The 27,402-nt window shown below is 47.6% G+C and overlaps 1 protein-coding gene across 1 annotated transcript in view; it reads right to left on the bottom strand.

Annotated features, from left to right (window-relative positions):
• The window catches only part of LOC144165856 (uncharacterized), a 158,077-nt gene that overhangs the window by 80,236 nt on the left and 50,439 nt on the right, over positions 1-27,402 (bottom strand). The window lies entirely within an intron of this gene.

The raw sequence follows: 27,402 nt of genomic DNA, 5'->3' as shown, positions 1-27,402 counted from the left end.
TTTTTTTTGTGACGCCTTCTTATACAGCCTCCTACTTCGCTTGGCAGCCGCGAATGGCCCTTGGGGATTGAACGGCTCGCCGATGCAAAGTGTACGCTTTTATCGCTCCTTCTTTACTCTCGTTCAATCACTCGAGGCGGAAACGCAGTTTCCGCAACGCTCGGCCGGGTTCAATTTGCCTGTGCGGCTTTCTTTGCCCTCGACAACTTTGGCTGAAATACTCGCGATGGGCTCCGTCCTTCCCACGCACACGGCGGCGACGCAAAAATGCCTCCAGCCCGCCCGCTTCCGCTGGGTACACGCTTACCAGAGGATGAATGGTTCGTGCCGAGAAAATTGCCGCTCGACGGTACCTTTTCTGAGAGATGCAGCCGAGGCAAACGGCATCCAGATTTTTTCCCTTGAGCTGTCCAGTAACATAGCACTGATTTGTCGGTGCATAAATCTTGAAATGGAATAGAAAACGATAGAAAGGGGCCGAAGAAAAAAGAAACCCCCGCCCTTCTGTTCGTAACTCCATGCTTGGACGGTGTATTTTAAGTGCGGGCCGGGGACCGGGTTGTCACCCGTGCAATGTCGTTAGGCGTCACGCAAGTCAAATGGCGCATACCCGTTTAGGGGGATTCGGACGAAGTTTTTTGTCGTGAAAGCCAATTAGGTAAGACAAAATAGGGGAGCCGAAAAAATTATTTAGTGAGTAAGTTCAGAGGAAAAAGAAAGATTGAGGGGAAAAAATAAAAGTGAACCTCACACGAATAGTTCTGCACGGCAGATGAGCCATCTCTTCCAATCTGCAACGAATGAGTGGACGGCGTGGCACACATCCCTATGGCAGTGGCCCAGTTTCTTTGTGCCCCGAAAGACAAAAGCACTGGAAGAAACAATGGCAGGGCCTTCGCGTCGCACACGAGCCTCCAGCAGCCTTCTCCGATGATTGCTGTTGTTCCTCGCTTCGCAGCACGTGGCCATGTTGGATACTGACCAGAAATCAAGATATTTGAGCGTTTATTGCATCCGAGTAGATTAAAATAGATAAACGAAAGCAAAACACCGAAAATGAAAACATAAACACAGAAAAAAAAGCAACACGCACAAAAAGAAAAGCGAACCACAGAACAACAAATACAAGGCTCAAATAAACTGAAGATAAACACAAGGTACTCACAACAATAACACAAGAGAAACACTGGCGAATCACTGCTCGGCACTTCCGACAGCTTTCCCGATGAGTAAAACTGCATCAATTTTTTTTTCAACACTGAAACCTTATTTCTTGGCTTTCCCTTTAAACCACAAAGTACACTTTTCGGGGAAATGACCAGTTCGTGGCTGTCACTGCAAGTGTCGGTCCCTTTCCGTTTTTTCCCCGTTGCTCCGAAGCCCTCCAACCCCGAAGTCTTCTTTCTGAGAAGGTGCTACTTGAGCTCTAGGCAAAGCGGTCCTCGCTATCGCGGTGTGGAGTCGGTGTCGTACGTTCCACGACCCCACAGGGGCTTCGATCATGACTGCGTGCGCAGTACAAGTCCCGTCTTCTTCGCCATTTACTTTCATATATATAATGAATGGCAGCCTACCATTGTCCCTGCAGAAGAAAGTGTATGACAGTTGCATCGTACCGGTACTCACCTACAGGGCAGAAACTCAGCGAGCAATGGAACGGAAGGTGATAGGTGTAACATTAAGGGACAAGAAGAGAGCGGAGTGGGTCAGGGAACAAACGCGCGTTAAGGACATATTAGTAGAAATTGAGATTAAGAAATGGGCGTGGGCAGGGCATGTAATCCGAAGGCAAGATAACCGTTGGTCATTAAGGGTAACAGAGTGGATCCCCAGAGAAGGCAAGCGTGGCAGGTGGCGGCAGAAAGTTAGATGGGCAGATGAGATAAAGAAGTTTGCGGGGAGAGATTGGTCACAGTTAGCACAGGACCGGGATAACTGGAGATTAATGGGAGAGGCCTTTCCCCTGCGGCGGGCGTAGATAGGCTGATGATGATGATGATGATCAATCAATCAATCAATCAATCAATCAATCAATCAATCAATCAATCAACCTTTATTTTTGGTGCCCAGGAACAACCCTAGGGTCTTGGTACTGGTACACCATATACAAGCATTCATAAAAACAAACTAAAATCAAGACAACACAACACAGAAAACCGTATATATGAAAGAAACAATAAGATAAAAATAGTTACAGAGATCCCAGAAAGCAAAAGAGCAAAAAAAAAGGAAGCCTAGTGTTAGAAGCCATGACACCCGGCCAGCAAAACGTTGAAGGCACGTGAAAAATTGAAAATACACAAGCAAATACTCAATGCACATGACGGAGATAGATTATACACATAAAACAAAGGTTTTGTAACAAAATGTCAGGAAGTTTCAAAATGGAAAAACGAAGTTCAGCGTTACAAGCACTGACACTTAAACCGACAGAAATTCAAGCAACACAAAATCAGGAAAAGTGAAAAACAAACAAGCAAGATGATGATTTGCATAAAATAAATACGGAACAGAAATACGGCACATAAATGACATAAAGGCACTTAAGTTACAACAGTTTTCAATTCATTAGAGAACAAAGACAAAGAGCTCTGGAATATATCAAGACGATCGGAATATTCATTATATGCACATTGTATTCTGCAGATGGACGAGCATCGTTTACTTAAAGCATCTGTTCTGAAAGCTCGAAATCTTCGGAAAAGTTTGTTCGGCAAGTTGACATTGATAAGTGCAACCAAGTCATCACACAAAATATCACCATGAAGAAGTTTATAAAGAAAGATAATGTCAGCTCTCATTCGTCGACACCAAAGGGAAGGAATACTTTTGAGACAAGACGTGCTGCCGTTTGCGTCTTCTTGTACATGACGGAAACGGTGCCTAAAGATAGAAAGGAACTTATTTTGAACCCTTTCGATGCGGTCACTATTGGACTTGCAAGTTCCATTCCAAACAACAGAACCGTATTCGAGAAGAGGTAAGCACAGAGCCGAATATAACTTTAAGAAAGGAAGAGGACTTTTAAACTCTCTAGAATACCTGCAGACAGCACCCAGACATCGAAGAGAGCGTCCGGTAATTTGTGTAACGTGGGAAGAGAAAGTCAGTGAAGAATCAAATAGTACTCCCAAGTCCCGAATTTCGGTCACCCTCGGCAGTGCAGTGCTTGCTATTTTATAGGAGTATTGCAGCTGTTGAGTTTTCCTACTATAGGAAACAACTTTCGTTTTTGAGGGGTTCAAAATTAAGTCGTTTTTGGTGCACCAACGATGGAATGACACGATATCAGCCTGAAGAGAATTACAGTCCTGAACATTACGCACTTCTCTGAAGATTTTCACATCATCAGCATACAACAAAAAAGGAGAATTTTTAATGGCAGAAGCAACATTGTTAATGAAAATGGAAAAAAGAAGGGGGCCCAGAACGGAGCCCTGGGGTGCACCACTGGTTGCTTTGTACCTAAATGATGTTTGATCATTAACACTTACATAGCAATATCGCTCCTGGAGATAGCAACGTATAAGACCCACTAAGGAAGCGTGAACATCTAACAGAATGAGCTTGGCAAGCAATAACGAGTGGTTGACTACATCGAAGGCCTTGCTCATGTCACAGTAGACCGCATCAAGCTGGCTTCTACCAATGACTGCTGGGACAGCCTGCTCCATGAAGCATGCGAGGTTTGTGGAAGTTGAGCGACCACGCATGAAGCCATGTTGATTAGGAATGAGGACGTGTTTAAGTGAGAAAGACAAGACCTTATGAAGAGATAACTCGAATATTTTAGAGGCAGAACAAAGAAGCGACACTGGCCTATAGTTCATGGGGTCGGTTTTTGGGCCTGACTTGAAAACAGGGAATACACGACAGATTTTCCATGATCGAGGGTACGTGCCAGACCGGAGACAGTTATTAAATATTGAGGTGAACACAGGAACAAATATATTTGAATACGTTTTTAGAATTGCAGCAGGAATACCATCTGGCCCAGAAGAAAACGAGGGCTTTAGCCGCTTGATGCTGGCCCGCACGATGTTCTCATCCAATTGGAAACAAGCGGAGTAACCGTCCTGGTGACAAGAGACGCTGCCGTCATCACTACCACCGCTAAGCCCAAACAAAGAAGAAAACTGACGAGCAAAGCAGTCGGCCGCATCTGCAACCTCATCGCCGTTGGAATCCAGTAGACGAATAGATTCTTTCGTTGTATTAGATCTAGAATGAATGTACTTCCAGAAGGCTCCCGGCTGATGAGTTGCTTTAGCTTCAACTGACGCCAGGTACAAAGCATGATCACGTTTGTGCAATATTTTGCATAGGGCGCGTAGGCGCCGGAACTCCTGAACGAACTGATTCGCACCAGAGCGCTTCATCTTAATAATAATAATAATCTCTTCGAGTACGCAACAACCTTGTTAACAGAACAGGCGTCTGGGGGCACGGCTGGCTGACCCCAGCAGCACAGCTACGCAGCTGCTGCTGACATCCATGGCGGAGGAAGCCTTGGCCACAGCTTCCAAAGAAGGCACCGTGGACTGGAGAAAGGGTGCTTGGAGAAATAAAGTTAATTTCCTTTCTTCTGAGTTGCTTCGTTTTGTTTTAGCGTGGAACACAGCTGCTTCGAACCAAGGAGCGCTCTCACTGTTGGTTGGATCTGCGGTCGAGAGAACAGGCCTTTTTTGGCCCAATGCATGGTTGCCACGGATATAAACCTGTTACCCCGGCTGCAAAAGACCCTGGCTGGTGCACGCCTTTAGCAGCATTTCATTTTACATCGCAGATGTATTATGATTCCCGCCCATGGATTTTTGAATTCCGGGGCCCACAACTCCCAACGCCCGAAGAGAAAATAAAAAAAAGCCCACCATTAGTTTCTTGTAGGCATGGAAACTGGGCCTACGGGTTAGTAGCCAAGTGCGTCACCACAACGCTATGGCACTGGCGGAACGAGTCCCTGCACTGTGTGCCGCGTAACAGGTGAACAAGGTCGGCCACTGAGCAGAACAAGCGCGCGCCAGCAACAGAGAGCTCTGATTCTGAAGAAGCTGTCGCTTGAAGTGAGGCCAGTAGGTCTGCCGAAGACGAAGAAACGGAAGCGGACACGGGAACGCAAACACGATGTGCAGCACAGACGTTTTTGGTAAGTATCACGAAGGCGCAACCACGTGGACGCGTAAAATCTACGTACTCGCGAAAAGACGTAGCTCGGAGTAAGCGCGCGTAAAATCGGCGTACTGCGCCACACGACGAATGCATTGCTACGCGCTTGTTACCCCAAAGTCAGAGCCAGCCACATCGATGCAAACTTAGGACGCACGATGTTGACGTCCACCTCCGGCGGTGATGTTACCTGGCTGTCAGGTGACATAGAAAATAAAGCCAATTTATAAATAAGCTACCTTAACTATTTTTGATGTGATAAAACTTAGTAATATGTGAAATACGGAGAGCGCTAACGGCAGAAAACGCTCGAAGACACAATAACTATGGCAGCAAGGGAGTTTAGGCCAAATAAAGGGGAGGGTTTTGTGCCTGCCCTCTAAGCATATATATTAATTCATAAGGTTTTAAAGCGGATATTTTTACCTCTAACCCCCAAGGGCTCTTTCTCGACCGCCGGTGTCAACAGAAAACTCCCGCAAACAAATAAAAGAACTTACTGGCACCGCCCATAATCGAACCTGGAGCGAACAGGCAAACGGAGCGATAAGCCCGTTGTCTTACCGATTGAGCTACGAGCCCACGCGGAGACGGGGGCGACAGACGGTGCACTCACCGAGCACATCTGCGGGTGTACCCCCTGCGTTCTCGCTGAATGCCACCACATACCGTCGCGCGACCTTTCGCGCCGCTGTGCGCTCCGCCTACGGCACGTGCAGCGGCCGTGTGCGCGCCTTGGGCATGCGCTAGGAGTTAGTAAAAATTAAAGGAAGCTCACACCAACGCATGGCATCTCACTGCTCACTTCGAGGTAGGCTGAGCTGCAGCCGACCTCGTCGCCTCCGTCCGCGGCGGCAGAGACGGAGAAGTGAGTTCGTCTAACACCGGGTTTGAGCTTCCTTTGATTTTATAAAAAAAGTTTTACTCATGTGCTTCACGAATACAACTGAATCAACCACCATTCATGGATCATGCATTGATTTAACCTTAGTAAAGAATATCTCTTTCAAGTAATAAAGGGTGTGGTTAAGGGCATTTCACTTGTCTCGGATTTCACTCTTTGTAGAGCCACGAGTGTAGATTCAAGTGACATTGCATGGGTAATCGTTGTGGGTGTCATTTACAGCTTCGCTTTCCAACCACCTTCACATGGTGGACGGGCACGCATTTTTTTCGATGTCGCAAATACTGTTTTAGTTGTTTCTGCTTCAAATATATGTAATTTTGTGAGAATTTGCACTGTTTCTGTTAGTTCAGTCAAAATGTAGGTGAACTGGTCGCCACAAAGCTGAGTCCGGGGTAGTCTAGCCACACTGCGTGACGCAGTGGCATGGAGGAAAGAAAAGTCCTCCATGCGCAGTGGAGTGCGCTAGGCTTATGCGCGCGTTGTGGAGCCTTTGTGGTTAGTCGCCCTCTCCGGCGGCGTCGGACGGCGTTAAGGCAGCGGCGTACGTCGCCGCATGCCCACGTCGATGCGCGAGTACGTCAGTTTTATGTGTCCATGTGGTCGGGCCTTTAGGCGTTTGCCTTGAACGAACACGCGTAAGCAGACTTCTGTGAGCGGTGTATTTTTTTTTTCAAGAAATAAGGGTAAATTAGAGTATACAATACCTATGATAAAACAATAAAGTAATCCACGACAACTAGAACCAGGCAAAGAAAGTTTTAAGCGGATAAAAATTCTGGAAACAGTAAAAAAAGTTTAAACCGAGTTTACTTATAACTGGGAATTGCCGATACAACTTCTACAAAATTTAAGGAATTTAACAATACGTACCTGCGGATAATAGTGTAATGTAAATTCCTGGAATCTACTAGTCACCAGATTTTAGAGGAAAAAGCTGAATTCATCAATCCAAGGAAAAAATAATTGGTAAAAGCCGCAGTTAACCCGCATTTTGGCGCTACTCTTTCCGCGCACATACGTTGAACACGTTATTATCAGATTTTCACTGGACATGCCAAAATTTCTGACACATCGTGCGCATCACCTTTAATGAGTTAAGCTAATTTATCTAAAATCTGAAGAGGAAAACGAAATGGGAAATACCGCGAATAAAGGCGAAATCCGACGTAACTGTTGTGAGCACGTACGCTGCAGACGACGTTTTGGCTTTTTAGCAGTAGAATAATCGCTGAGTTAAAACACTGGCCCCGTATCTGCTTACTTCGCTGCAAATGTCGACGAAAGACGACGGTCCTGAGCCACCTCTGCAAAGCAAATGCTTCACTTCCCTCCCCCGGCCACCTGTCCCCCCCTCCCGTCTCGCACCTACTACGCTAAACACGGCGAATTCAATTTCACCGCGCTCCACTACTCGAACGCCATCTACTGGCTCCACTCGTTACTGTGGGACTTCTTGGAATGCCGCCGCGAGGCAGACACCAAGGGAGCAAGCGCTGTTTGTATTTTCCTTAAAAACTATGTTTTAGACGCGTAATGTTTTATTTACAAACATTGATACAGGTATAAACGCAGGCGTATACCAAACACCAATTTCGGACCACTTGCCAATTTTCGTACAGGTTAACACACCTCCTATGGTAAAAACGCTTATGCCGACACGCAGAACCAATATAAATTATGAATTATTCCGTAAAAAGCTGTTGTTAATCAGACCGAATCATATCTATCGTCAAGACGTAAATACATAGTTCTCGAACCTGATTAGTACCCTAAATGAGCTTATCGACTGCAGTAGCCCAAATGTAGCATCGTCGCAACGCTATAAACAAATTCATGACATACTGGATACGTACCCCTGCCTTCTGCGGCTCTCGTGGGTCCGGCGAAATACCCTTCCCGCTCACATTGCGGCGGATGGTGCCTGCCACACTGCATTTGTTCCACGACCATTGCCTTTACTGACATTAGATACCCCAGGACAGTTTTTACAAAGGAAAGAAGATCTTCGTCGCGCCACACGAGCTCTAATTCCACCGTGTGGAACGGATAGCCGACTCGCTCGCTCGGAGGAGGTCTTGCAGCGAAGACTTCGTGTTGGTGTAGCCCTCTCTCCCGCTGTTACCCGGGAGTGGCCACCACGCTACCATGCCCCGTTCGACCAGAGCTGCCCCTTTTGCACGGCTCCTGCCGAAGATGCCAACACAGAACATTTGCTGTGGACGTGCCATTCATTGCAAGCGGCCAGAACACGACACCTTCGAGGCACAGGCCTCCACATTGGCAGACCACCTGACCTCCATCGGTGGATATGGGGACCCCACCACCGCTCCCTCCTTGCGTTTGTTCGCGAAACGGGAGTTAACCTATACTTGTAGCATAGTATTTATGCCAACGGGCATACTGTCGCAAAAAAACAAAATTGTCCCTGGTTGACCGAAGAAATTCTAAACATACTAAGAAAAAAAGGACTATTGGTATCAGAATTGGCTACATCATAAGGGAAACGAATATTACCTGTACCACGTTAAATGCCCGCGTAATAAATTAGTGGCTTTAATGAGAGCCAGAAAGAAATAATATTTTACTCGCCGCATTCAAGATGCCTCAGGGAATCCGAAAAAAAAAAATGTGGGAAGTGGTTAACGAGGTCACGAGAAATTAAAAAAAAAATGCTCCGCCCTTCCGCCTATCCTTACTAAAGACATCGTTATTTAATACTTGTTTCTCCAATGTCCGTTCTGAACTATCTTCGAAGCTTCCCGTCGCAAGTTTGGACAGTGTTTCTCTACCGCCAGTTGTTAACTCTTTCGCTCTTCGAAGTCGAGGAAGTATTGTCGGTTGTTGCGCAGTTGTCAACAAAGAAAGCAGTAGGCTTGGACAACATTTCGTTAAAGCTGATCAAGGAAAACAGTGATATCATAGGACCCCTTTTGTGCCGTCTGTTCAACCATTCTTTGGTTGAATACACATACCCGTCGCCCTTAAAGCTAGCCCGAGTTACACCGGTATTTAAGGATGGCGATACTTCTGACCCTTTCAGCTACAGACCTATTTCTGTACTAAGCGTTATAAATAACATATTCGAAAAAATTCTCGCTAGACGCATTCACAATTTCCTAGATACATATAATATTATTTGCCCACAGCAACATGGATTTCGTCCGAAGCATTCCACTAGCTCAGCCGTCATTACACTCACCCAGTCTATCAACAGTGCGCTAGACAACAACAAACTGGCTACTGTTATCTTTCTAGATATGAAAAAAGCCTTTGATACGGTAAACTATGAGATCTTGCTAAACAAATTAAAAATATATAGGGTTCATGATAGGGTACTTGAATTTTGGCTGGCTATCTTACAAATTGTTCATAAGTTGTCTCAATGAAAAATGTGACGTCATCCATGCAGTACTTGCGAACAGGAGTACCGCAGGGCTCTACTCTTGGTCCGTTCATTTTTTTGCCTTTACGTGAGCGACTGGCTTCAGATATTAACCTCAGCCAGCTCTCTCATGTACCCTGATGACACCGCCATTATAATTACTGCCAATCATACTACCGAACTCGAAAGCATCGCAAACGCTCAGCTGAAAAAAATCTCAGACTGGTATCTGAGGAATAAATTGAGTCAACACGAAGAAAACTAAGTATGTACTTTTCCAGTCACACAACAGATATATCGGTTCGGCTGATATCAGATTAACTATTTGCCAAGCAACGTGAAAACTTGGGCGAGTCGGTGATGCATTTTGAACCACAGCGCAAACGACGAGACAAAGGACGATAGCAAGAGGGCACACGAAGCACTGACTTACAACTGGATTTTATTTTCTGGATTTATTTATCGTCGTTTGCGCTGTGGTTCAACAATATTTGCCAAGCCCAGCTTAAATCAACCAACTTGTTTACGTACCTCGGTGTGACCTAGACAGGCACATACACTGGGAACATCAGGACGACGCGGTTTACGCGACGATTGCGTCTGGCTGCTCTGCTCTAATTCAGCTACGTGAATACTTCGACGCCGACGTTCTGCGAGTCTTATACTTCACGTTAGTGCTCACTCATCTTAGGTATTGCATCGAGTCACGGGGCTGGACATACAATACTTACCTAGAGCACCTGAGACGAGCACAAAAACGAGCTCTCAGAATAATTACGCTTTCTGGCTACTCTCGACACACCAAGGCGCTGTTTATTCAACTATGCGTCTTGCCATTTGGTCTCCTTCGTGAGGAAAAACTGATGAATGCATCCGCAACGTAATAAGAAACAACCTTCCGTTTGACGTTTAATACTCCTGCACGCGCAACACGGGGTCATACCTTTGGAAATTTGAACTTAGCCCTAAAAAGAAACGTTTAGGGTGAACGTATGTTGGAATTTACTGGTGTAAAGATCTTGAACAGCCTGTCGCATGACGTAAAAGTTCCTAACAATCTTTCTGTTGCTATAAAAACGCACTAACTTAAAATTAATGACGCAATTTGAAATCTTGCTTGCAGCTATTATTTGTACGTACTCCCACACTTATACCCCATTATCGAATGACGTAATACTCCTTATACAATGTGATAGCCTACTGCATTTAAAGTGATTCTTGTGCTTTGATTCGATGTATTCATTGTAACCAGAGTGACAAATGCAATTGCCATTGTATATTGCTGGTAAAAATTCAACATGCTCTTGTTTAGTTCATTCGCTCATAGAATTGTATTGATTCAAGGAATCCGTACTCTAAGGAGTGTTTAGAGTGTCTTTTACCGTTTCTTTTTTTACGTTTACAGTCGACCATTTGTACTGACATGTGTTGTCTGCAATTCTAGCATTTTTTATTCGACCCCTTACTAGCCACTGGCTATAGGTACAAACAGTTTTTGCGTATGTTTTGTAGCGCCACAAAGAACAAAATTGAAAAAAAAATGTATCGCAATAATAAATGATCCTCGTGTATTTAATTACAAGAATACTGCAAATGGCACTTATATATTGATATTTTGTCTCAAATTTGCCTAATGTTTTTTTTTCCCGGACAATGTTGGCAAGTACGAAGTTTGTATCCAGACGTGGTAGTATGCAAGAGATTTGGTAGTATGCAAGAGACTTGGTTATATAAACCTCTCGTACCATTTGGCCGGGAGCCTGAATCGAGAGACGGTCCAAAAATGCGTCTTGGTACGCTCACGTACGCTCACGTGTACGCTCACGTGTTGTGTACTGTGGATTTTGATGACTGAGAATCAGGCGATATATAAACGGAAGCTACCGTCCCAGAGGCCACTTTGCGTGACTGCTCAGAGTGACGGATGCTTTCGCGTTGTGGCGAAACCGCGGTGAAGCGGTCGCGAATGGCCACTGTCGTCGGGCTGTGTGGCCTGTTCTAAGGCGCACGCGACAGGAAGTTCTGCCTTCTCTGTCGGAGGAGCTTTTCTTCCTTGGAGAGGAGGAAGGAGTTCCTCAGACATTGGACACGTGCTTTTGTTTCTGTACAGGAAGGGCGAGTAGCCCTAACCTTTAATCCCGTGTGTCATAGCTGATTCTCCTTTTTGCAACATATATATCCCAATTGTTTTTGTATATAGCCATATATGTTATTGTACAGGATGTGTACAATAGCATTCGCCCTACGGCGCTTAGCGTGATTGTGTTGACCATTGTCAGTGTTTGTATATACCTGTAGGCATGGATGTTGTGTGCCCCGCGTTTGAAGTGAATGTTTTTGTGTGTATTAATACACACAAAAACATTCACTTCAATTGCCAAATAAGCTTTTTTTAAAGACAGACATACAAACCAAACTTTTAAGGTTTACGTAGCCCCCAGAAAGGCTTTTATCTTTAAACTTAGCACAGAAACTATGAAAAAAGGCTGACATGGCAACGCTCAAAGTGCGCGGCCGGAAGTGCACTGCGCGTTCCTTATTGCGCGCTGCTGTGCCCGGTGCTCTGTGACAAACCTGCTCATATTGTGACACAACCTGCTCATATTGAAGAATATTCTCAGGGTTGAACAACTCAAACATTGAATCGAAACATACGAGGCTGTCCTGGCCAGCTCGTCGCCTGAAGATCATCCTCAGTTGATGCTGGGGCCCTAGAGTTTGGGTTCCACCCTTGGGGTTTACCTTCTGTCTACTCTCTTCTCCCCATCTTCCTTTAAGTCTTTCTCAGTAAAGGTTTCTCATAGTATGTGTGTTACAAAAAAAAAACCCGAAACGTTCAGCCAGGTCACGACGCTCGAGAATAAATACTGAAACACTAACACTGTCCCCTTCTTCCTCAAACTGACAAACACACCGCAGCCGCCACCTAAATTTCCCGCCCGCATCTCAAGGCACAAAAGCGTAAATAGCCTCTGCCTTCCCTGCACCGCAGTGATTTAAAAATCGCTGCTGCTACTCTAGGTCTCTTCGCTGAACTGAAGTTGGAAAGCATACATGGTAAATGGACAAACTCCAATCCAAAACACCCCCTCCACGCCGAAGTAAAGCTATCGCGTCATACATCTTAAGACCTAAACGTAAATGTCACCTGCAACGTTTTACGGGTAACTGTAGAGTTGAAGTGCTATGGAATAAGGAGCAAAGCACTATAAACCAATTTAGCCCACGCATATGAAAATCGCTCGAGTCCGTCATCGCCGCATCAACAATGTGACCACACAGGAACGATGCAACCATTTGCTACGTGCCCAAGTGCTGGGCACCATATCAGTTTCCTAACAAGAAAAAAGCACCACGGACGCAGGACTGCACGATCGGTGCCAAGTTCAATGTTATCAGAGCGGTTTACTCACACAATTTTATCCACTGAGAAGTAGACAACGGAGCACTCACTCTCTGTACATCGCTTCGCTGCGCCGCCGCTCACAGCCGACCAGCGAAAAAGACCTTGGGGAACAGGCATGCAGTGAAATTTGCGTGGGCTACACTCATTTTTTGTTGGTTTGACGTTGCAACCTGTAGAAATTGGATCAGTTTTCAACGGTAATACTGCACTGGGTTCATATTTTCCAACGGTGATGTAGGGCGGAAGGTGCCTTCTATTACACCGGGGAGTACAGCCAACGCTGATGAGGTTTCTCACGTAATAGTGTCACTACAAACTGCTGCTTGCTCCCGGTGAGAACGGTGCGGAACGAAGCCTCGTGAACACTAAAAAAAGAAATCAGTTCCCTCCCACTCTGTGAAGAAAGATGACCAGCGTAGCTGGGGGAAGTGCAAGAAGTGCACGAAACAAAACACGCTTGTTTGCAATTTGAGATTGAGCCTACTTCCTGCCTAATTATCTGTACGAAACTTGAAAGCACTGCAGTTTCATTCTAGGGGAGAAACATGCGGCTGTCAGTTTCTCCCCCGCGTCGTAGGCATCTTACTACCTAGGTAACGCACCAACCAAAGCCGCTCGACCACGGAGGACAGCTGTCAGGTCGCATCGGGCCATGAGATATCCATGTTGAAACCTCCCCACAGCAGAGCGGGTATGTCAGCGATGAGTGCGTAAAGCCGGCCAGCGCGTGCACGCACCCTCCCCTCCCTCAAATGCACGTGTAAATGAGCAACCGCTGATGCGCGCGTGCTTAGACGTGACAGACGCCTGCCGAAACGGCGCTCCCAGAGCACTTCAAGCTGGACTGGAACAACACCAGACAAAACGTCATTCCAGGAGCCTTTGAAGAAGTAAACACAACAGAAGCCGTAGCTATGGCGAGTTTCGCTATCGTGAGGTTTTCCGAAAGTAAATTTATATATTCTCGTTATTCGCTCACGTCGGCATTCCAAACGGGGAAGTTGCTCTCCATCCGAGAGGGATTCGCAGCTACTCTACAAGGTGTAAATTGAGGCGGCAACGGCTGCGGCTTCAGGTTCTACGGCAACGGCTTTCCGTTATTGAACAAGTGAACTGAGACGGGGTAGTTGGTGCATGATGCTACTTACAAAAATACGCGCCAGAAGGATACGACAGGAAGACGCACACTTCGCACACACACAGCGCAGTGTGTGTCTTTCTTCCTGTCGTATCGTTTTTAGTGGTATTTTTCTAAGTAGCATTTCCGTTATTGTCGCGCCCATTCGCACTTCTGTGCGCGCTCCTCCAATTCGCACTCGTCATTCGAGCGAACGACACGCGTCCGTCCCATAGCGATGTTAATGGGCAACTACTGAAGCTCTTAACGGCGCTAGCGCAGTTATACGCCGATGGCGCAACTTGTCAAAGGACGCATCGCTGCTGACGAGGGGTATAAAACTCGCGAAAGAAGTGTCGCCCGTGCCGAGGAGGAGGTGAAGTGTGGTGGCGAGTAAATCGTCGCCTCCGGAAGAGGAAGCCGAAATCGTAGCCGTATAACTCTTCCGTGTATAACGGAATGTTGCTACCACGGCCCGCGTCGTGGTAGCGTGGAAAAGGAGCGGCGCAGGAGATTAGAATGGGACGAAGAGGAGAAGGGGAAGAGTAAAGCACGACGAAGGGTGAGGGGGAGGTGGAGACGATAGAGGGAGGACTGGAGCGAAAGGCACCACAATAGCCGTACGGCGCCATTGAGGTGGATGTCAAATTTCCCATCGCAACAACGCAACAGCGCGCTTATGTGAAATACTTAAAGGGGCAACAATCTGCCGTTTCTATAAGTGTACAAATGGTTGCAGTGTACAAAATCCTTTTAACAAAACAACACATGCGACAGAGGCTTGTTGGTATTTCACCTGCGAAAATAAAGATATACAAAAGGCGAAACAAGAACGAGGGTTTGAAACAACGACATGCTTTATTGCAGGCTCGGCTATCAGTCAAAACAGAAAGCTTACGGAGGTGGTTTGCGTCCATGATTATAAAGGCGAAAAAAAAAACACAGACAAATGTTGAGGAGTAAACAAAGAAGGCACCACTCACAACTAAATTATTTCCGCGATATACAGACACGGCGGATGTCACAAACTGATACCCTGCACCACGTCAGAGTCACATATTCTTATCCAAATACGCTATTTCTTTTTGAGATAGTGCGAGTGACGGCTGGCTTACGCATTTGTCTCTGCGTTTTTTTATTGTGTGAGCTTCCATTATATCCCTCGTTTGTTGACCTTTATGGTTGTTCTTGCACTTGGTGGCTTCAAATCTTTCCGAACAACCGCACTCGCTGCAATGAGCGTAGAAATGCGACAGCTACTTGTCTTTGAAGTCCATTTCGTGTTCCTTTAATCTGCACAGCGTCCAGAATGCCCGATATAGCTTGTGTCACATGACAGTTTAATATTGTACACTACTCCTTTGGCACATAAAATATGTTGCGATCGTGTTTTATGTCACAGCCTCCGTTTCGCGTTGCGCCCTTTGATTCTGTTTTCTTTTCCACAGACGCCCAAATGCCTGCCAACATTCCTAGTGAGTCGAACACCGCCCCACCTCCATTACTTGCCGCCACATTCTTCAGTCCGTGTGAAAGCCTGATTAATTCATCTTGATTATGAGGTTTTACGCACCGACGATACACAGGCGATGAGGCGCGCCGTAGTGGAGGGCTCCGAGTTAATTTTGTCTACCTGGGGATAACGTGCGCCTCGAACACACGGGCAGTTTTCGAGGCTGGGAATCAAACCCGCGTCCTTGGGCTCAGTGCCATGTGAAAGCCTTTTTGCGTACGCAGTCGGCCCATGTGCTCGTTTCTTTTTTTTTTTCCCTATCCCGAGCTAGATATTTCTACATCTGCTTTTGCCCATTTGGCTGTTTTTCACGATCTCGCATGAATATGTGTTCAAGGCACCCGGCCTATCTCAATCCCGTCATCTGCTGTGTGAGGCTGGTAAACATGTCATGCCAGCATGACTTTGTCACCGCTGCCCGTACACATGACACCGCTATGTCACCTTTGATTGGTTTAAAATGGCCAGACTTCCATTTCAACAACGGCTTGCTGGTGCTGGGGTCAGTGGCGTAGCCAGAAATATATTTCAGGGTTTTTTACGCCACTCGGGAAGAAATTAAAAGAAACAGGGACACCACGGGACGCCTGAACAATGCCGGTCATTTTTCTGCATGCATAAATTTCAAAGGGGGGGGGGGGGGGCGCTTTTGTTAACAAGTTAACAAAACACAACCCTTGGTTACGCGAGTGCTTAGGATGGTAACTCCGGCACACGTGATGCGGCCCCATCACCAACATCACTTCTACAGAAGTTGCAGTTTTGCACTCCTTAGGGCGCTCAACGGTGAAACGAAGATCGTGTCCACACCCCACAAACATCGTAATTTCTCCCAGCAGATTGTAGAAATTGTGGCGTTCTGTAATAACGAGAAATGATGGAAGCTCACTGAATAAAAAAAAACGTGGAGACAAATGCGTCCATCGCCGAAAATAATTTGCGTATTTGGAGAGGAACCTGTGACTCGATGCCGGGCATCCGTTTGTGACATGCACCGAGTCTGTATTTGTGTTTCTTCCTGAGAAAATAAAGTCTGTTTGCATAGCATACTATGTGTTTTTATGCACACAAGACAGAGATTCTGTGGGCCGAACGTGTTCACCAGTATATATAAGTGAAAGACACATGAAATTAGCAGGCCGCGGCCGACGACACGGTCCGTGCCAGATCAGGGAAGTACGCACGTATTTCAATACCCTTCGTGTTCCTCGCATTGAGACAGGTTCCTGCAAGTTGACGTTGCTCACCGCAATGCATCGGTTGTCCTCTGTTACTGAGCGCCCCAAATATTTACTTGTGAACTCTTTGTCGTCGTGGTCGTAGGTAAAGACGTAGCCTGTTCAGAAATAAAAGGCGGCACCAAACTTTCTCTGCTTAATTGCAGTGTGGACGCATAGTTCCAAAGAATCTGAAAATTACCCTTTGCACTATCATTTATGCGCTTTGTGGCTTCATGAGTAATATTTTTTTCTATTGCGGTTGCATGGAGCGAAGACGTTCAACAGCTTCAAATCATCAAGTCCGTCCGCGTTGATCCTTTACTGTTGCATAAAAATCATTCACGCCTCCGAATGGTGTAGAAAACGCGATTCATGGGAAATTTATTACCGTGGAACGCCGCACGGCCTGCAAAGATACGACAATTCCGCTTTCTGCTTCTACAGGGTAAAATTTCTGTTCCGAATCACGCAACATGCAACGAATTCTACCACACCTCTAAACTGCGGTTAGGTCATTTTACGCGCGCCTGAATTGCTATATCTGTTCTAAATATACACAGAATACAAATAGAATATAAAGATATTCGATATATGTTATTATAGGCAGAAACAGCCATGGTGGCGTCACGGAGAGTTATGAACGCATGGCAGCATCAAGAGAGAGTCGTAATCTTTTCCGTACATTTACGTGCGTTTATATAGCAGTGATCGATACTCTTCGCTCTCCTTTTGTGGAGAAGGTTTCACACAACTATGGTGGTGGGAATGCCGTGCGGGGCAGTTCGCCTTTCCCCACCGCTTGCGCTTCGAGGACACTGTACCTGGCAAATTCGCTCGCATATCCTTCATGCGCACGTGGAACGAGATGTGCTCCGAGCAGGCATGAAGGTGCGCAGACAGCTTTTCGCTGCGCCGCTCCTGTAGGGCGTACAAACTCGGTGGGTTTACTCCGTCTCTCGTTTCAGACATACACTGCTCACCGTAGAGAGAGATCCGCGGCGCAGAGAGACCCCAGTTTAAATGCGCTGTCCGTGCGTCCTCTAATCGCATTAGCACCGGGAGGCTGCTTCCTGCGAGCATTTCTTAAGGCGCTGAGAGTCGGCCCTGCTTGGAGGAACCGCATTAGGCAGAACACCTCGCCGAAAGACGGCGCGACATCTATGAAAATACAAGACAGAGCGAACCGAAAGGCCGCAATTGCATTATTTCGCGCTCCTCGGGCCGGGGGGGAATCTGTCATGGGACGCTTCCAAAACGCGGATTCGTCAGGTCCTCCCGACAAGGCCACGCAAGCCTAAACACGCGAATTCCCGGCGTACGGCCGTTTAGCGCTGTAAGGTTCATAAATACCTAGGCGTAGCCACAAACTATTTTTGACCGTTGAAAAGGTGCTTCATTTCAAATGCAAGACGCTCCTCAGCTCTATTATTGGTGATGTCCGGAAAACTGTAAACGCACGATGTAGTACGATGTGCACAGAATTTTGTTAGCCACGAGAAAAGGAGAGCGCACGAAAAGGTCTGCCGAAAGCACTACTAATGTCCTTTATAATTCAACTCAAGCCAGTAAAACCCGTCAGGGCAGGTCCGCCTTATTAAAGGGGACCTAAACAGGGTTCCAAAGGTTGCGATTTTACGTGCGCAATCACTAAGGAACGTCCTGCCGCGAAAAATGGTTCAAAGGCCTTGAGTATGTGCTAAGTTATCGTTCATTAAAAATGGCCAGCAATAAGGCCTTGAGCTTTTACCGTCTCGTGGCGCCTCCAAAGCACTGTGGAAGCTGTCGCGTCACCGACCAGGCGCAAGACCACCTAGAGAAACAGGGCAAGGCCCTTGATGGTTCGAGATGCGCGCAGCCATTGGCTCCACTCGGCGGTACGTCAAGCTTTTTTTTTTAGCAGCCGACGGCCATGCTCCGCCTACTACTGCCACTACTGCTGACCGGGGCCGGTCGGCGGTCGGCCTGACACACTCGCGTCGGCCGTGCTCGTGTCGGAACGTTAGTTTTAGAACAGCGGAAACGAGCGTTTCAAGGCCAGGTAAGGGGTGCCAAACCGCTTTGCTATCTTAGATCGAGTATTGTGTCACTGCCAGAGCAGGTATCGAACTGCTCTTCGGAATTAGTGAACTTCAAAACGCCGCGAAATTCATCGTGATTCATCAATAAAAACTTACTGAAAACCTTTTGTCTAGAGTCGCATCTAAAATGTTCGGGGTGGAATGCGCCCCTATAAGAATCGATAACCGAATGAGTGTAAAGTGGTCCACCAGCGGCTGCATGTCACGTGGCTTCAGAGCGATCGTCCGTGATGGTTTCCCCGTTCACAGAATGTGAACGGGGAATGTAAAAATTGTAAAAATTGCGGGCCATCCTCGCATGGCCCACAATGCTCCTTTGAAGTGTTTTAGGGGCGAAGCTCCTTAAGTCATGGGTCTGTCCATCCCTTGTGTCTCGTGGTACGTGACCGCCGCATGCTTTCGGAGATGTCGCAAAGTGGGCCGCGTTGCACGCGCAAGAACCGGCTGCAACCGGCAGCGCAAACTCGGCACCGGGAGCGCGAGCTTGTCTGTGTTCGCCAACGGAGGCGCGAGCGCACGTGCACTGCGAGGTGGAGATCACGCAAGAGATCACGCCACGAACGCAGGCAGTCGTTCTCGGAGATCGAACGAGACGCAAGGACCTTTGTTCGTTTCCTCTCGTCTTGTTCGGGCACAAGTTCGCCCTAAATAAAAGTTCTTTCTTTACCGTTGTGTCCCATCCTACGTGACAAATTGTGGTGGAGGTACGGGGTAGTCCTCGATGGCGCGGGGTCTTTCACCAGGTCTGGGCCTGGGAGCATTGACTCCGAAAATAAAAGTTGATTTGTACAATGTACGCACACAGTCTTACGTCTTTCTTAATGATGTAATGGCGAACTTTCACGGGAGAGTTACGGTTACCAATGATCTCCCCCTCTCGAGCTTCACCCCACTTATCATCATTCATTCCGTGGATATGGCGTGATTTTTTGTTGTTGTTGTCTTTTTTTTTTTTTTTTTTTGCGGATTAAACACGACGTTCCTCCAATTCAATGCTCATTCCAGGCACGCCACCTAGTTGTACCACAGGCCGAGAGAGAGAGAGAGAGAGAGAGAGAGAGAGAGAGAGAGAGAGAGAGAGAGAGAGAGAGAGAGAGAGAGAGAGAGAGCGTCAAAGAAAACGGAGTCCTTAGTTTTCATGGTTCTCCTCTGAATTATACGCTTTATTCTACGCTAGCCCTAAATTTGGAAACATGCGCAATGTGGTGTAGATTCTGCTACACAGTTTCTTTTGGCAGTGTGTAGGCACCGCGGCGAAAGGATTTACACGACCCCGCGTATTTTTCGGGCTACCGAAAGTATAATCGTGTCACCAACGGGTGCCAAATGAAGCCCCTCTGCCCCGCATGTCTCCTTGCCTCGCGAAATATAAAGAAAAAGAAAATCGCCGGCGGCAGAGTCGCATCTCTTTGCAGGGGAAGCTTTTTTTCTCCTCATCGGAAAGAGTATACGGCCCCGGCGGCTAACAGCCCGAGCGGGCGTTTTTATTTTGTTTTTTTTTTCTTTTTCGCGTTCACGGACTCCCCCGCCACAGCCCAACGTTGGGCACACTGGGTTTCCCTTCGCAAACTTGCCACTCCGCTGCCGAGCAGCGGGGAGCGGTCAGGCGGTGTTGGGGACGGAGACGCCGCATTTGGAATTCACATGAGGCAACTCGGGACGCGTCTGTTACGCCTTTGGCGTCCATCTTAGCATTTCAGTTTTGCTGCTCCGATATTTTCCTCCCAAGCGGCCTTTGCTGCGTGCGTGAAGCCGGCACTCTTCCGCACTTCACACAGAATGCCGTCCACTGCTTTCGCGCCACGCCGGCTGCTTTTTTTTTTTTTTGCTCAAATATGGCCTCTCCCTTCCGCTTGCGTCTCGCGGACGTCGCCCGGAAGACCAAATCTGTCACGAAACGCAAATATGTTATATCGCCATCTAAAATTACGGCAGTCACAGGCACCCAAGAACCTCAAGTTTCTATGATATCCAGACTTCGGTTAGCCACTTGCTATTAATCTTAGGAGTGCTCATGGCGTTATTTTCATGAAAGGGAGAGCAATAATCGGCGCATTTCAGCTGGCGACGTTAGCTTAGGGACAAGACGACACCTGGGGTGAAGTGTCGGTCCAATTTCCTTTACCCCAAATGATGCTAAAAATCACTCGGCTAGTGAAAAGCATGATATTTCTGCGACCAGTCAATAAACGACGCAGGCATGCACGAACTGGTCCTGTTTTCGGGAAACAGGACAAACTGTGCCGTCGTGTCCCCTCCCTCTTTTTGCCTCTTTCCTTCGCGATGCTTTTCAACCAGAAGCGTCAAGCAGCTAGCCCAAATCGCTGTCCTTCAACGAATTGGTCAGCCTTGAGACCAAAATGGGCCAAACGAAAGTGGCAGAAAATGTTCCCGCACAACAGCTGTTGCAACTCAGCTATGGTTCGTGCACCAATTTCAAGCGCTGGCACAACGTAACTAGCGTAAGAAAATCAGCCACCGCAGAGAGAGGAGAGAGAGAAAGCACTTTATTTGAGATCTGCGCGGTTACAAGGCTGTCGTGCATTCCGGTTTACGACGGGCTGCAGCGACGTGGGCGGCTCTCGTGACCAGGGAGGTTTGGATCTCCTGGTCTGAGCTCACCAGCGTGTCCTCCCGCTGCTCATTGGTGGGCATGGGGTCTTTGATGCATTCCCATATGATGTAAGGAAGGGTCGCGAGAGATCCGTGTGCTTTACAGTTTGGTGAGGGGAACGGTGTGTGGGGCTGAGTTTGGCTAGGTTGGGAAAGGTGTTTGCAGGAGTCACCCAGTGTGGTTTTGTGCTGCTGTGAGCAGCACGTTGGCTGAGCCACCGCAGACAGAGCACACATGTCGCCGCCATCAGCCAACAATGAATGAAGCAAGAGCCATTCCATATGCCTACTCTACAGTAACTTTATTTTACTAGTGGAAAAAGCAAGGGAATTTTAAACGTGGCACTGAAGCAAAAAAAAACGGTAAATCCTCTGGAGTAGTTGCAGTTGAATGTTCTCAGAAAAATAGTGAATAGTCTCCACCTGCCACTCAACGGCCTAGGGTTAGAATACTGGAATATGTGGAGTTTTTTTTTCTTTTGTTTTCAGAAATTGATTAATAAGGCGAAATTATGAGAGTAAGAAGGACCCCGACTGTTTTCATATTTGGGATGGGCCTTGGCGTAGTACGTTAGAGGCCTTGCTGTGGAGTCTAGTATCGCCTAGACAGGCTGCAGTGGTTTTACGCTCTCACCCAGGATTTCCTGCAATTTTCTTGTTATTGCTAATCTGTCTAGTTCTTCGAATCGAAAAAAAGGAAAACTGATGATGTCGGGGCATGGCCATTTTTAACTGCAGAAGTGCTGCGGCGCACGCACGTTTTCCGGTTACTCAGCTCTTCCAACGAGTCTCAGGCATGTGCGATACACCTTCCCCCATTTTTTTGTATTGTTCCTTTAACGACGGACTTTGCCCAGAAAAGTGGCAAAAGAAGGGCAATTGGCCCTACCGACATTTTAAGTCTCCACTTACTCCGCCTATTCACTACCGACAGTGATTTTTTCGGTTGCAAACGATGCAACAAGCTCAGGAGACTTGTAATCAGGCATTAGACTATGTTCCTTAAAGGAGCCATGAAGACAAAATACAAGTCGGGTTTATTAGAAAAACTGCTTAGTTCCGATAACAATGATACCGCTATCATCGCAATCTTCGAACAAATAATGGAGATATTAAAAAAAAACACGTTTGAAGCAGGGGCGACTCCCTAGCCAATTTCCCGCAACTTTTCTCTGACGTCACAGAACTTTGCGCGATTGGCGGCCGCCTAACTGACCGGTCGCAAAGACACATGACTGTACAACTGTAATGGGGCATCTAGTTCCATTTGTCCGCATCACTTGAATGCTAACGTGCGGTTAACGCACTGAAAATTATGTTTTATTGTTGGACCGTATGACGTCACTCTTCTCCATAAGACGTCACTGTGGCGGGGAATTTGAGTTTTTCGATACTTCTAGCATTTTTTTCGTTAAAAAGCTCCCACCTCCCCTCGCGGGAACACCTGTGTAGATGCGACGCATAGGCGGAGCGGCGAAGGGACCGCGTTTTATAGCGCGCATAACGTTGAGGGGACTGCGTAAGCCGGTCCCAGTCGATGACGACGTTGGCGTACTTGTAAACCGGCGTGGACTCTAAGTGTTTGAGCCAAGCGTGGATGTTGCTTCGCCGGAGAACGGAACACCGGTTATATGCGCAGAGCGCCCGAAGGAGAGGAAACCGCGGAAGAGAGAGTACTGCACATGCGCTGGCCCCAGCGCGTCTGCCGCGGCTATGACGCAACGTGCCGCGGCTATGACGCAACACAATCCAACACAATCCACTTTAATCCAATCCAATCCAAGCCAAGCCAAGCCAATCCAATCCAATCCAATACAATGCCCCTCGCGAGAGAGTGTTCGCTATCGGAGAGGAGAGGGGTGAGCGGCGGAGAGCGCAGCTGGCGCGGCGAGGAGAATGGGGGAGGGGTGGACAACGCCGCCGCCGACGACGACGACAACGACGACGACGCCGGAGGGACAAGGCGAGTGAATCAGATGCTCTGCATCTAAAAAACGTCTTGGAGACTATTGGAGAGATTATATCTAACTGCATACCCTTTATTCGCTTTCTTTTGTGTTTGGAGGAAGCAGTGCCAGCCCCGCGTTGAAAACATGGGCAGCTTTTTTTCACTCCGACAGGGTCCGAATCGCGATCTTTAAGTAGTGCTTCTATTTTTTTAACACGAGCTTAGCCCACGTTAACGCTATCTTAAGACAAATTCAACCCCAGTATCATTACATAGGACAATTCTCATTCCAGTGACGCATTCCATTTCAATCGTAGCTACGTTCTCTTTCAGCCGTGAGAACGGGGATGTGCGATAACTTTTTGAGTTTGAGATGGCTAGATACATTGCTCAAGATGTGGCTCGTTTTAGAGATCGGTGCGTGAAAAACAAGCGGTATGACTGCCAAAATTATTGACATGCAAAAAAAGTAAAGATAACTGACGATATTTATTTGTTGACGACCCGATTTGGTGCCCCGGATTAATACCGTCTGTTGGCTGCACTCCTCCATTTGCGACAGCAGTGCAGTGGTTATGCACTCGCTTTTTTTTGCAAAGGTTAGTGGTTCTATCCTCGCTTGGTCGATATTTTTTTTTCGCTGGCAGGATAATAATTTCATTTACCCAGGAAATGTGCTTGTTGTTTGCTTTGCTTTTCTATCCCAAATAAACCTGCGACATCTCTCAGTGATGTCGCAGGTTTATTTCCACCACTTCTTCATGCACAGGATAGCACAACGAACTCTCAACTTTTTGCTAGATATTGAACCTGGCTTCCCTATTTATAATGGTTTGTGCGTCTATGTTCAAACCAGAATTTTTTTCGGCGCATTTTGTTGAGTTTGCGTCTAGTTGTAGAACTTCTTTGCCAAACAGAGGCAGAGCCGAAACCGAAACGCTGGCACCATGGAGGCTCCACTGGTTCTTTCTGCATGATCGCTGTGGCCATCGCTTCCACTATCCGATGGCTTGCGAGCTGCTCGCGCTTGTTTGTCGGCTGCCGTTGTTTTAGTTGCTTTGAAGACTATGGATTATCGTTTCGACTAAGTGATACCGCCGATGATTTCAGGTAAGTGACGAGTCAACTTTGTACACTTGTGTATTTAACAGGGCAGGGCTGTTCAGGGTTAGCGGTCTGCGTTGCCGGTTATCCCTGATGTTTTGTGGGAGCGACTGGCTGTGAGCATTACGTAGATCTCTGAGAGCACCCTCAAACGCAACGTTGGCTAGAGGGTGTCTTGCTCGCAACCGATCGTCAATACAAGCGGTCGACCAATGGGACACCGATACGCCGCTTGGGTCCAACTCGCAACAGTTCCAATATCTTTTTTTCCATAGGTAGTTCTTTTTAAGAAATTACGAAAAAATTCACAGCATATCCACGGGGTGAATGATGATGAGTGGGCGAAGCTCCTGAGGGGAAATCATCGGTAAAACCGTGACTCTTCAGTGAAAGTTCGCCCACTACATCTGTGTCCGAACGTAACGTCTAGAAAGTCTCGCTTAAACCGCGCGTCGGCACCTTGGGGCTGAGCTCGCATGATGCGTTTTGCAGACGCCTCACGAGCTCTCACTGCATCGGGGTCTGCTTGCCGATACGCGCGCTTTCTCGCCGCTTCCCGTTCTCTGACGTTTTGGAGATCCTCTTCGCGCCGCAGCCGTGCCGCTTCGCGTACGGCAGGGTCCTCGCGCCGTTGCCGTGACGCTTGGGCCTCTCGTTCTCGAACGCTGGGATCTTGGCGGCGTCGTCGCGCAGCCAGACGACACGCTTCGGCCTCCCGCTCTCGTACGGGAGGATCTTGGCGGCGGCGTCGCGCAGCTTCACGGAGCGCTTCTGCCTCGCGGGCTCGCACATCTGCAGCCTTATCCATCGGGCGAGACCGAGCGCGCGCCAACAGCGAACGGATTTTATTACAACGCTCCCCGCCATCTAGTAAACAATCCAAGAACTAAACTAGAGGTAGCCATGCCATCTAGTAAACAATCCAAGCGCATCTTTTCATCATATACAAGTACCGCCATCTAGTAAACAATCCAAGAACTAAACTAGAGGTAGCCACGCCATCTAGTAAACAATCCAAGAACTAAACTAGAGGTGGCTACATACATACGTCGAGGATGGACAGACCCACGCCCTAAGGAGCTTCGCCCCTAAAAAAAATTGATTGCCATCCCGCCCTGCGAAGGTGGATGTCCAGCAAAGCTGTTGTAAACCACTGCAAAGGGTGATCGAGGAGGGCATGAAATGTTTCTCGTCGTCTCGGCGGGCTTGACGTCACTTGCGCTCGGTTAGCTTCATTAGATAAGGTTACAAAGTATCGGCACTCTTTTTTTCCTATTGTTCCGTGCCACCGCCATGACCATTGGTCGGTTGGCATTACATAACATTTGTTTACCCTCCGACGGTTCATGGGCGCCGCCATTTTGTTGTTTATTCGTTTTAGTCGGTCAACTCTGGTAGGCTTACTTTGTCCTCCCTGTTCTGCAGCTGCGCGCGACTGACGTCGTTCCGAATGCGAATCAAAGATAACGCGTGAAACAGCATTTAAGCAGCAGAAGTGTGTCCAAAGATGCTCCATTTAGTGACACTAGTCCTGCCTAGCCTTCAAATGTATTCTGCAAACATAATCTTTGCCCGGAACCAGGAACTCGTTGGAGAAGGGGGTGGGGGTTCCATTGTTCACAGGCGCCTCATCATCCATAATGCGGTTTCTATGCTTGTTTTGTGGTGTTCTTAAACGATTTCTGAGCTCTATGCTGTATGCCTGATTAGCCTGAAGCATGCGCTCGGCGTCTTAGGCCTTGGCGCCTTGGCGTTCTTGCCCATGGAGACAAAACCGTTGTGGGGTAGAGATATACAGCTTTGCTGTAAAAGTCTCGCGCCTTTGAAGCACGAAGCGTTGTAGCACGAGGCGTTGGAAAACAAGTGTCCCGGTGTGTTCTTTTACTACTGGGTTGTTCTTTCGGTGTGTTCCGGTGTGTTCTTTTACCACCCCAGCAGACGACGGTTGCACTAGCGAAACCATTGTGCGCATGCAAAATGCGATCTATTTTCGCTCATTTCGCCGCTTTCTGTCGTGATGAGGCGCTCACCCACCCTCCGGCCGGCGCTCCTGCGATATTGAAAAAAAATTCGGCGGCTGTACATTCTTGCTTGCCTCGGCGTCGCACGAAGCCGGAATATTTCAAACAGTCCAACGCTAAAGACGTATCGCAGTACCAACTCGCGACTTGCATGGTCTTTCGTTATGTCTGCTAGTGCTTGTTACGTTTGCGTCAACATATAAACTCCGCGAGGCACGCCAACTGCGCTACTCGTCGCCTCCCCGTTGCCGAAAAACGATAGGCGGGCCTAGCCAGTACGGAAGTCCGAACGGAAGACCTTCATTTCATTCCTCGATTGAATTCGGCCTCTTGTTTGTAGGTGGTCCGTAAAAATGGTTTTGGAGCTCCGGAAGAGTCCTCCTTTGGGCCTACGGAAGAGTGTTCCGTAGGTTACGGAACGTGCGGGGAGGAAACAGGCTTTAATGGTTTGGTTTCGCGTCGTCCCCCGCCGTCGGCTTCGTTGTTATCTAGAGAACGAAAAGGACACCAAAGATAGAGCGAGCAGAAAACAGGAGAAGGAAAGGACGGCGAAAGTGTGCCGGGGAAGTGGGATGTTGAGGGTGCCTTCTAGACGTGCTCGCAGTCGGCGACGCGCTGCGAGACGACGCCAGAGCAGCGCGCGCCGTCGTGCATTTGACGCGATCACTTCCTAAGACGCAGCATCCATGCGCCGTCGCCGAGAAGACTGCAGTTTGCAGTGCGCTAGAATTCAGCAGTAGGGGGTATAGTAATCATCAGCTAATTTTTGTCTGTTTTTCTTTTTTGTGTTGGTCTGAATACTTGAGAAATGTTGTGTTCGAGCTAATTTCACACACAAATCTTAATATTCTTAATTTCTGATATTCTTGTTCCCAATATTATCTCGAGATTTGCCGAAGAGAAGTTTCTACTCCCCTGCACCTGATG

Source organism: Haemaphysalis longicornis, unplaced genomic scaffold (genome assembly GCF_048455015.1).
Source record: "Haemaphysalis longicornis isolate Haplotype H1 unplaced genomic scaffold, Haemaphysalis longicornis Haplotype H1 scaffold_1, whole genome shotgun sequence".
In the NCBI taxonomy this organism is placed as follows: domain Eukaryota; kingdom Metazoa; phylum Arthropoda; class Arachnida; order Ixodida; family Ixodidae; genus Haemaphysalis; species Haemaphysalis longicornis.
This window is presented reverse-complemented; position numbering and strand designations above follow the sequence as displayed.